We start from the raw sequence: 12,230 nt of genomic DNA, 5'->3' as shown, positions 1-12,230 counted from the left end.
AGACTTAAGGAATCTACTCTTGAAATCATTGTTGTACCATGTGCTAACTAACCTGGAGGTAAATTATAAAAAATAAATTATAGAAAGTTTAAAAAAATTAAGCTATTTGGTGGTTTGTTTTTGTTTTGTTTTGTTTTGTTTTAGAGAGTGAGGAGGGGCACAGAGAGAATCTTAAGTAGGCTCCATGTCCAGGGCAGAACTGGAGGGTACAGAACTCAATCTCACCACTGTGAAATCATGACCTGAGTCGAAATCAAAAGTCATATACTCAACCAACTGAGCCACCCAGGCACCCTGAGCAAGGAATTTTCTGAGTGACAAATATATTCTAAAATTAGGTTGTGGTGATGGCAGCATTATTCCACGAATAACCAAAAACATTTTTTTTAACTTGTATACTTGAAATAGGTGAATTGTAATGGTATGTGAATTAAGTCCCAATGAAGCTGTTAAAACATTCTTAGCCCCTTACTACTTGTGATATTACGCTGTGGTATTTTCTATTTTGTTTCATTTAAAACTAGGACATTAGTTGTGATCTCCTAAATTCATTCTACACTAATGGGTCATGACTGGCAACTTGAAATACACTGCCAGAATCCTCTAACAGTAGAAGTGATGCCCCCATCTCCTATTATCGGGACTAATCCCATTCAGGCTTTCATATCCCAGAAAAAGTCCAACTCATCCTGGTCATCTTCCCGGAGTTCTTACTGCCACATCCTCCGTGTACATGTACAATGGAGGTTGTGTACATCCTCCATTTTACCAAATCCTTATCCCTCCTAAGTCCTTCACTGGGCTCAAATTCCTAATTTGTGACAGCCAAACTTAGCTAATTATACGACCTTTGACGTTCTTTATTATCATCAACCCTCCTTCCAATTCTTCCCCATTGATTAAGGATGTTGGCAACTAGTTCACAGCACCCTTACTGCCATCACCACCTTCTGACTTCACCGTTCATGCAGACTGGCTGACCCCTTTAATATCTCAGCCTCTTTAATTAATTGACCTCCTCATTTCCATAGACTTTTCATTCAATCCCACCTTAGTAATTCATTTCCAAAAGCATCCTGAGTATTATCATTGCCAGAAACGTTTATACCTGTTAAATCTCTATTTCAAGCATCCCACTCCGACCAACATAATCTTTCTAGTTCATTACTTTATCCCATCCTACTCACCACCACCAATTCTAACTGAAATTTCCAATACATTAATGCTACCACTTCCTTACTATTATTTCTGATTTCACCTCCTTTCTTGTCCAGTTAAGAATTCATTATTCATCACCAATCCTGTAAGCACTCCCTTTAAAAAGCCCTTATTTCCCTTGTCCCTTCACTTTCCCTCATTTTATACTGACCTTGTTTTATGTGTCACTGTGGCTTTGTGACAGACAGTCCTGTTATTCAATCAAACACAAATCTAAGTGTTGCTGTGGAGATATTCTGCAGATGATAGTCAGCTGATTTTAGGTAAAAGAGATTATCCTCAATAATGTGGGTGAGCCTCATCCAATCAGGTGAAATGTCTTAAGGGCCTAACTGAGATTTCCCTGACTGCTTCAGGTTGGCAGCATCAACTCCTGTCCAAGAGTTTCCGGCCAGCCTGCCCTACAGATTTCCAACTCACCAGACGCCAACTGTGTAAGCAAATTCCTTAAAATTTCTTTATATATAAAATCTGCTACTGATGCTGTGTCTTTGAGAACTCTGATACACCTGGCAAAACCTCACCCCAGAAGTTGATCCGCCTATCTGTGTTTGTACCTAACCAGCTAAATAATGCAGGGGGCGATGGGAGGGGTGGGTCACAAAACCAGGCTGACTAATATCACTTTAAATTTGAGATTCAAAGCTTAAGAGAATAATTAATCAATACCTCCTGGCATACTGTTTAAAACTTCCCACACTCCCTTCTCCCTCTGCCCGTACCAAACTCATACTTCACTGAGAAAACAGAAATCAGGACAGAAGATATAGGCTGAACAGCAGAATGATAACCTTTCATCCTCTAACCACCAAACTTCCTTACAAGGGCACAACATTTTTCTGCATTTCCACCTATTTGATAGAAGACCTGTCTCTAACAAAGGCAAATCTCTCTACTCATGCTCTCCATTCCCTTCCCTGTATATTGTTTTTCATTTGCTAGACCCAGTATTTTCCTTTACTCATTCACTTTTTTAAGAAGTTTCTACATATACTATACCTGCATTTGCTCATTTCTCATTTACAACTAAAATTTTTTTTTCATTCAGTGTCTTTTAACTGTCTGCGATTTGGTTTCTTTCTCTTCACTTTAATAAAACTCAACAACGTCACCAACAATTTCCCACATAATTTTTCTGTGCCTGCTTCCTCATCTATAAAATTGGGTTCAGGGGGCCCGATGGGGTCACGGAATGTGGCCAACTGTATTTGGGAACTTTTCACGTTGAATGCAAGGTCGGGAGCCAGACTGATCATCATGCCATTTCTTTGCTCGAGGTCGTCTGTCACAGGATGTGATGAGAAAGTGCAGAGGCCCTGGGAGGAGACCGCCAGCACGTGCTTCCTGGTTGTGCCAGGAAAATGTCCCTTGTCCTGTGCTCCTGGAGCCGCATGTGCAATGGCAGCTGAAACAGGCATGCATTCTGTTCCAATTAAACATGTGCATGTTTCTTTTCCAAAAAAAAAAAAAAAATAAAAAATAAATAAAATTGGGTTAACACTGAACAGAGCCTACCTCATAGAGCTGTCATGTGATGTTTAAACACTTTAACATAGGTAAAGCACTAGAACAGTGCCTGGTATATGATAAGTACTGAGTATTACCTATTCCATTCTTAGAATATTCTGGATTCTTGTTTTCCCTAGGTTTTGATTTTTTATTTCTAATTGCTTATTCAACAGTGTGTGAGTCCTGGAGGAGTAAACCACCTCAGATTTTTGTGGGGCAGGGAGAGGTGGAAAGATACAAACTAAACTATGAAATCTCCATTAAACAATTAGATTGAATTGAATTTCGGCCAAGTATCCTCAACCACGACACAATTTCACAAGGATGGTACCTCAAAACCAACGGTCAAATCAAACTCACTCCTTCCCCCACTCCATGCTTTCCAGTCTTGCAGATTTTTGCCAATATCATTTTTCTAAGTCCAAGGCCTTCCTGTCCACAATCATTTGCTGCTCACTTCTATATAGCTTCACTCTCCCCTTTGATTATGTGCTTCCAGACAGCAGACTAAGTTATACTTCCGGAAATTGTCTCTGGGTGCTATATACATAGAAAATAATCTGTATGTATTACCAAATAAGAGACAAAAAAATTATTTACTAATTCTGCATTCATTGTCAAAAGATCATGAACTTGTCTATTTGGCGTTTTGGAAACCATGATTCATGTTTATTTACATTAATGTTAAAAAATTACATGTTGCTCTAATTACTCTCATAATCCCTCCTGAATTTCACTAATTATTCATATCCTTTAAATACTCAACAGGTATACAGATATTTTGATCCTTATTTTATACACTGTGGGGAAAAAATTATACTTAAAAATCACTGAAAGTTGGGAGAGGAGAGGTAAAACTTGGAGGAACTGAAAAAAGGATATATGATTTATACCTGAAAATAAAAACTTCAACTACAAAATTACTACAAATAAGTTTTAAAAGGAACTTTAATGTACAAATATTAATTGATGAGATAAACAGCTTTCTTACATATACAATCAGAAGATAAAATAAAAGATGCCATTTCTAACAGAGAAAAGAAAGAAAAAGAGAAAATTAATAGCAAAAAACCTAAAAATGCTATTAGACGTCCCCAAAAAGGGACTTGAAGAAATGAAAAGTTTTTCCATATTTTTGGATAGAAAGACACAGCATCATAAATTGGCCAATAAATATGAAAAAAAATCCCTAAACACAAAATGAATCTATGTGATAGAAGTTAAGGTGGAAGGGGTAGTGGAAAGGAAGAGATATTAACTTGAAAAGGGCATGAGAAAACTTTCTGGGTGATGTTAATGTTCCAGATCTTGATCTGGGTGTTGCACAAGGATATGTACATATATAGGCAAAAATCACTGGGCTGTATATTTACGGATTGTGCATCTTACTGCAAATTTTACCTCCATAAAATAAAAACTTAAGTCATCCCAACAGAAATGGCAACTAGATTAAATGAATTGATTGCAAAATTTCATATCAACAAGATAGAAGCTAGAAAAGATTTTGAAGAAGAAAGGGAAATAACCCTAACAGAAAACACAGTATAAAATACAATAATTAAAACAGGATGGTTTGGTTCCCAATGGGCAATCAGATCAGTGGACCAGAAATGGTCCCCAATACATACGGAAATCCAATAAATTATAAAGGTGGCATTTCAAGTCTGTAAGACAAAAATGGGTTATGTAATAAATCATGGTGGGCCAACTGGATGGTTATGTGGTAACAGAAGGTTGGACCTATACATTTTATCTTACTGCAGAATAAATTCCAAATAAATATAAGAATTAAAAGTACAAAAAAAAGTGAGAAGAAAAAACAAAGAAAGCATAAATGTACTAGAAAAAAATAACATTTGAGAATTCTTACATAGTCTTTAGTTTAGCAAAAGATTTTCTAACCATGACATACAATTTAGAAGTCAGTAAAGGTGAGTAAGCATTTTTTTTTTTTTTGCTTATTTATTTTTGAAGGAAAGAGACAAAGCATGCACAGAAGAGAGGCAGAGAGAGAGAGAGAGACACGGAAATCTGAAGCAGGCTCCAGGCTCTGAGCTGTCAGCACAGAGCCCAACTCAGGGCTTGAAATCACGATCTGTGAGATCATGACCTGAGCTGAAGTCCGATGCTTAACTGACTGAGCCACCCAGGTTGCCCCAAATGGGTAACCATGTTAACTATTGGGGGAAAAAAATTCAGAATGAGAAAAATCACCATAAACAAACCAAGAAATTATGAGTAAATTAGGAAAAACTTTTCCAAAAATTAGCATATAAAAATATATAAGAATTTGTAAATTCTATAAATATAAGATGGGTAACAAAGTGATATAAAACTAGACATGGATACAAACAGTTCACAGTAAAGAAACTATAAATAGACCTTAAAAGACAAAATATGTTTAATGTCACTTATAATGGCAGGGCTGGTGGAATGCAAGTTGGAACAACTTCTACAAATGTTATTTTGGCAATATCTGTCAAATTTAGAAAGGTACATACTTTCTGATCTAGCAATTCCACTTCTAGATATGTATCCTACACATTTTTATAAAAATGTTAAATGATGTATATTTAAGGTAATCCACTGCACCATGGCTTCTGACAGCAAAAGAACAACCTAAAGCAACCTAAATGTACATCAAAAAAGGGGCTAGTTAAATCAATGTTATACCTGTATAATGGTGTCATGAACTGAATTTGTGCCCCTTTTGGGACTTTGGGAGGTAATTAGTACTATAAGAGCTTGTGAAGATAGGGCCTCAAAGATGGGATCATTATCATAAAAACAGGAAGAGAGTAGACATTCCCTCTCTCCAAGTGAGGACACAAAGAAGTGACATCTGCAAGCCAGAAGAGTCCTCACCAGGAACCAAATCTCTGAGGACCTTGATCTTGCACTTCCCAACCTCTAGAACTAGAATGTCTATTGTGTAAGCCACCCAGTCTATGATATTTTGTTACAGCAGCCCAAGCTAAGACAAATGATACATTGTGAAGGTGTTAAAAAATAAATAAACTTGATATTTACATACTGATATCACTAATAGGAAATCATCTCTATATTATTAAGTTAAAAATAAAAGGTAAAGGATACTATGCAAAGTATGCAACAACAATGAAAAATGAGCTGAAGGCAGAGAGCATACATAACTTATGTAAGATATACAATCCCTCATTGGCAATTTTAAATCTTAAAGCTCAGAAAAATAAGTATTTTTTTAAGTTTAGTACAAAGATACTTGGTGTCAAAATCTGACAAAAATTTCCCTAAGACTTTAGAATCTTTATCTTTAGTGTACTATTTATGCTTTTGTACAGAAATATTAACATATTTAATTACAGGATGCTACACACTCCCCCCTCACTAAGCATTTTGAATGGTATGGTAGATGTACTATATTACCTTTCTACAGCACCCCACCTCAAAAAAAAAAAAAAAAAAACCAACCTTAATTCTGAAATACATCTGGATCCAGGGTTTTGGACAAGGAATTTACATTAACTATCTTTAGAGGGATTCACAGGAATCTTAACACTGTTTCCATGTGGAGGAAGAGAATGGGAAGGAGATTTTTTTACTGTGTATCTTTTTCAATCTTTGGAATTCTGAATCAAAGTGAATACATTCTTAGTCAAAATATGACTAAAATTACTAAAACATTTTTAATTCTCAGCCAGATGCTTTGGTTTTTGTTTGTTTTGACTAAAAAGTAACCCTTTCTTAAGTCACATAGAAATCTATAGTGATGCCTTTCCTTTACTTCATTTTTGGTTGACCCATGTGGCAGCTCGAGCAAATCAGGGAAGGGTGAGCATCCATTCCTATTAACAGCTTTAGAAAACAGCAAGTTGCAAGTTCTTGATGTTTTGATGTCTCAAGCCCAGCAAAGCCAGTGTGCTTGGCTGTTTTTCTTTTTTAGTGACCCCCTCAATATGATGGGGCTTGGGACCCTCAGTAACAGGAAGCAGTGAAACCCATACTTCTCAATATCTGAGAAAAAATAAAAATTCTCCTAGCTAACTCTAGCTTTACGTTTTCAGAGCTTCAATACAGTAGATCTTGAGGACTCTGGTTAGTATTTGCGTAGCATCTTTTCTATTTGCTTTTCATATGCTTTTTTAGTACTCTATTGTATTCTAAAATGCATCTACTGTGACTACAAGGCTGGTCTTTTATCATGATTTACATTTTGACTTCTCTGTAATGCATCACTTTAACTAGAAATTAGGAAAGAAGACATCTTGCTTTTTGTGGCTATCTAGTGAGTACATTTTATTTTAGTTTTTTAATAAAGGTTATTTATTTTGAGAGAGAGAATGTGAGGGATGGGAGGGGGTTATGCAGGGTAGGGAGAAGGAATCCCAAGCTGGCTCCGCAAAATTGTGAGATCATGACCTGAGCCAAAATCAAGAGTCCAACTGAGCCACACAGGCGCCCCTAGTAAGTATATTTTAAAAGGCAAGGTAAGAGATGTATGGTTTGGAAGTCCCCAAATGCTCCACCATCCAGCACTCACTCAGGCCTCAAGATTAACGAAATTCCCAATAAAATGCCTAGCAATATCTGGTTCCTTGCATTAGGACATAAATGTGCTATGTTTGTCTTTATTTCCCATCAAGTTATACTCACTGAAAGTAAAGATTAACTTCTACTTCCTGTTGCCCCCATATCACCTAATTCCATAGATGGCTTCTCAATGAATACTGCCTTTGTAAAACCAACGTTATTTCATAGTTGCAGTCAAGAAGAAGAAATTTGATGTACCAATATAACCACAGAAACACTACACAGAAAAGAGAAAAACACAGGAAAAACATTTCCAGATGCTACTTATAAATAAAATCCCTCATTTTTCTAGAGACCTCTAGAAAATGCTTAATGAACTGTTTTGGTTACCCAGTCTCTGACAAATCTGCAAACTTCACAGGGTCAAAATTAAGATTAAAGATACAACAGTAGTCCATTTTCTTCAAATACAGAGGTACCTGATATAGCTATTCCCAGCTCCTGGATTACCATTCTTTTAGAAATCTGTCAAAATCAGCCTAGGAAAGCTTGGACAATTCCCTGCAATGGGAAAGGTAAACATAGCAAAATAACTTTGTATGAGAGAATGTGGCAAATAATTTTCTTTTAATATTTGCTTTTGGAACGTTTCCAAATTTTAAAGCAGAGAGGATTACTGGTACCAATGTTAAATCATTTCAGTCAATTCAGATTAGATAAGACAATCCAATTTTAAATAAACCCCAAAGATGGAGAGGGAAACAACTGGTATTTTGGAGAATTCAAATGTACACTGTATGTGAAATTAGTTTTTAATTTGCTTGGCATTCTGCATTTGTTCCAAGTTAAAAATATTAAGTGTTAATAATTGCTAAAATTTCCTGAATACTTACATCTAGTATTCCAGGTACTATATTAGTGCCAAGCACTCTACAGGCAGTACCTTACTTAAACCTTATAGCTCTTTGAGATTATGCACTATTATTATTCTCGTTTGACAAATAATAAAACAAGCTCAAAGATGTTATATACCCTGAACTAACCTGGCCATATAATTAGATTTGGAGCATGAATTTAAACTCAGAGATGACCTTAAAGCTCATGTTAACAACCACTATTGAGTTTGGGCTCCTTAACTTTCTAAAGAATTGGCAGATTTTAACCAAACCTGATGTATTACCAAAGGGTAACAGGAGACAGACATATATTAATACCACATTAACTATATTTGTGATATAATCCACCACCCTGGAAAAGAATGATGGCTAGTAAGTTTTCTTAAATATTCACATATAATTTAAGAAACAGATTTCAGTGAAATTCATCCAGCCCAGATATTTGGGGCAGGCTTTTGTTGGGGGAAAGCTCTCATAAATCTTTTAAAATAACATAAATTCATTATTTAGATATGCCTTTAGTTCCATCCCTGATCATAAGCTTCTTAAGGCTAATAAGCTCTTCATTTTCCCATCTTCCACTAACCCTCTGAGAGTAATGGAAGTCTCATTTGTAAGCATGATGCTGTAAAATGAATAAAATCTATTATTTAAAAAACTCTTAGCTTACTGTGGAGCTTTTTTTAATAAGAATGGATATTACAGAAAATATTTGACTTGACAATTTTCTCTGCTTCTGAAAATTACAGAAGTCTAAGTTTCACTGTTGTTCTTGACACAAGATTCTGATTATCACTCAATGACTCCTTTTTGTCCCAGTATGTTTTCTGAAGAAAAAGCCTATCATTTCTATAAAAATGGAGTTCCAACAGCCTCAATTTACAGTTCTAAATCCAAAAAGGTTAAGCAGCTTTTCTATGGCTCTAAAACTTGTTCATGACAAAGTCCAGAAGTTAGAACTGAGAAGTAAACCCAAGTTTGATTCCTGGACAGGTCTAGTTTTCACCTACTGCCCTGAATGACAGGACAGCTCTTATCTGAATGCTCCTGTTATCTTTTAGGTTAGTAAAGCCAGTTGTTGACTCAGAACTCATTTCTGAAATCAGAGTTCAAGTTAATCTCCCTAAGAGTAAGACAAATTTTCTAAATGTTCATGTAAAGAGCTCATGACTAAGACAATAAGCATCACAGCTCACTGAAATAGGCAAATGATTCATATATAGAGCTATGTGGCTATAATGACTTCGTTGCACTACATGAATCAGAAAGGCTACAACCCATACCATTGACTTGACTAGAGACAGGTCTAGAGAGCTGGCAATTTAATGTCAGACATTATTTTATACTTCTACATTTGCACACAGCACATGAACTACCTGGACAATTCAAATGTGTCCTAACTCAATTCACAGACAGATCAGATGAACATGAATCAGATTTCTATTCAACAACTTCTTCAACAAGGATAGTCACTTTAATTATTTCAAGTTGTTTCACTGAGCACTGAGAATCTTCACAAGGTCATTTCCATAATTTTAGGCATTGAGTTAAGATTGTAACATCATTAATTTGGGTGTAATTTATTCTTAAACTAATTGCCTTTCCAAGTGGCCTTTCTCCCAGGACCTAAAGGAGTTTAAAGGATATAGTTTCCCACTCTTCCAAGACACTTAAAAAGAGCCCATTTCAGTGTTATCTCTTCTTTTTAACATAATTTAGAGTGGAATGAGGAGTGACTACTAATGGGTATGGGGCTTTTTCTTAGGGTGATGAAAATTCTGGAATTAGATAGTAGCGATCAATGCAGAACTTTGTGAATATACTAAAAACCACTGATTCACACTCTAAAAGGGTAAGTCCTATGGTATGTGAACTGTATCTCAATAAAGCTGTGATTTAAAGAAACAAAAGAATTGCTAAAACAAAACAAAATCTGGTTTGACAGGAAGACTGACAGTGAGCTACTGCCGAAGGATTTTAATCAGTAACCCTTACTGAAATCTGACATATTGTAACTAAGCAAAGAAATAAAAATTGGGGATCTCAAGATTTTCATTCCATATCTTAACAAAGTATCATTTCTTTTTTATTTGTACTCTACATCAGATAACGTGCTCACTTCAAATACTTTCATATCCAAAACAAATGCTAAAATGTATGAAGTAGTAAGTGGAAAAAAAGATGTAACTTGGGTAAATCATTATTATATGGGATTTTAGGCCCATAGGCTTCACCAAGATAGAATTTTAAATTACACGTTTCTAAAATTGCTACTAGAAATTAAACATTTCTTTTTAGAAAAATTTTTAATGTTTATTTATTCTTGGGAGAGAGACAAAGCATGAGAGAGGGAGGGGCAGAGAGAGAGGGAGACACAAACTCCAAAACATGCTCCAGGCTCTGAGCTGTCAGCACAGTGCCGAAACATGGGGCTCCAAGTCACGAACCATGAGATCATGACCTGAGCAGAAGTCAACACTTTAACCTACTGAGCCACCCACACACTCCTAGAAATTAAACATTTCTAATAAAACTTTTATGTAGCCTATTTCCCATATTCTAGGTTTTCTGCTTAGTCATCTGAAACTTTTCAAAAATAAGTCACAAAAAGAAAAATGCATTTTAGACCCCTATTGAAATATCACTGTCTGTGTGTGACACACATATATAAAATATCTTAGATGAGATTTTATTTTAGGATAGCAAATGGTTTAGAAGGGATAGAAAAAACCTGATACTGAAATTGATACTGTAAAGACTGGATTTTAAATATTATTAACTGTAAAGAGCTTTTCATCAATCAGACTTTTATTGAACACTTACTATATTCCAGGCTGGAGACAGATGCAAGACAGGCCTGTCCTCAAGGATGTCCCATTTTGATTTCTTGCTTGCTTTTGTCAGGCACAGCACTAAATGTTCACTTACAGCATCTGACCTCCTAGGTTAACCCACAGCAGGAAAATCTGAGACAGACATTACAAATGACTGTAAGGCTGTAAGGCTGTTAAGACTAAAAAGTTAAATTTGGAAAAAAAAATCAAGCTGTTGTACATTTAGACCAACTTCCTAACTCTACTTCCTAATACAACACTGCACTCTTAAGTTCCAGATTGTACCACTTAAGAAGTGACCAAGAGTATATAACTACACCTTTTTAAACACACTTCACTTACATAACTGTCTCGTTTAAAGGCATACCTATTATATTTCAAAGCACCCTTTTCCATTGAAAGATATTCCTCTCTACCTTCAAACTCTCCGTCTGAATACTGAATGAATGAATGAAATAAACATGTTCTATCTGCCGAAAGGACTTGCTGGATGCTTATCCCCAAACACAATGGACTGACAGACCAGAATTCTACTGAAGACTACTGCATTTCAGAGGTAAAAATAGTAACCACTGAACATTGACACCACGTAGTCAACATGTTATGAAGTTCACTGTAAACATCTGATTGAGAACTCTCACCAATTAAAATCAAAAGCGTTCGTCGCAATCCTCCAAAACGGACTTGGTTCTACCATTGAGGAACTGCGAACACAAGTGCAAGACAAAGAGAGCAGAGGGTGGGGTGAAAAAGTCAAAAGGTCACCACGGAGTGACCCTCAAGAGAAATGCCCGCTGACCACTGACGCTCGCACACAGCGTGATGGACATCTTCCGAGCCAAGTCGCGGGCCCGGGCTCCGCCTCAGAGCACAGCGCTGAAGGCCACCCCAGCCTTTTTTTCGGCGCCGCTGCCTGTGTTCGCCCAGGGCCTAAGCACAAAGAAACCACCGAGAAACAAAACACGGACCCCGTGGGCGCCAGGCAGGCGTCGGGACCCGGCGACCGGAGGAGCGCTCTCAGCTCCCCATCTCCGGGAGAGGCAGCTAGGGCGCTGCGGGCCGCCCAGGCGCCTCCGTCCGGACCTTCCTCGAAGTGTTTCAGAACTTGCCACCCACCCACCCGCTCTATTTTCCCCTCCCGACGCGGATGCGGGACCCGCGCGAGGAGGGCGCGCGAGAACGGACGGGTGGAGCTGGGGTGGCCGGCCGGGGGCCAACGGCCTGGGCGCGCCGAGGTCCCGCAGCCCCACGCCCCCTGGCCGGC

The 12,230-nt window shown here is 37.3% G+C and overlaps 1 protein-coding gene across 7 annotated transcripts in view; it reads right to left on the bottom strand.

Annotated features, from left to right (window-relative positions):
• Nucleotides 1–12,230, bottom strand: part of MAPK8 (mitogen-activated protein kinase 8) — a 105,150-nt gene that overhangs the window by 92,469 nt on the left and 451 nt on the right. Inside the window, exon 2 of one of the 7 annotated variants that reach the window (XM_029932086.1) lies at nucleotides 10,956–11,098. The exons of the other annotated variants lie outside the window; for them this stretch is intronic. The gene's annotated coding sequence lies outside the window, so the exon portion shown is untranslated. The remainder of the gene's footprint in view (nucleotides 1–10,955; nucleotides 11,099–12,230) is intronic. 7 annotated transcript variants of the gene reach the window in all.

Source organism: Suricata suricatta, chromosome 2 (assembly GCF_006229205.1).
Source record: "Suricata suricatta isolate VVHF042 chromosome 2, meerkat_22Aug2017_6uvM2_HiC, whole genome shotgun sequence".
In the NCBI taxonomy this organism is placed as follows: Eukaryota; Metazoa; Chordata; class Mammalia; order Carnivora; family Herpestidae; genus Suricata; species Suricata suricatta.
Note: the sequence above shows the minus strand (reverse complement) of the source record. Positions and strands in the feature narration are given on the sequence as shown.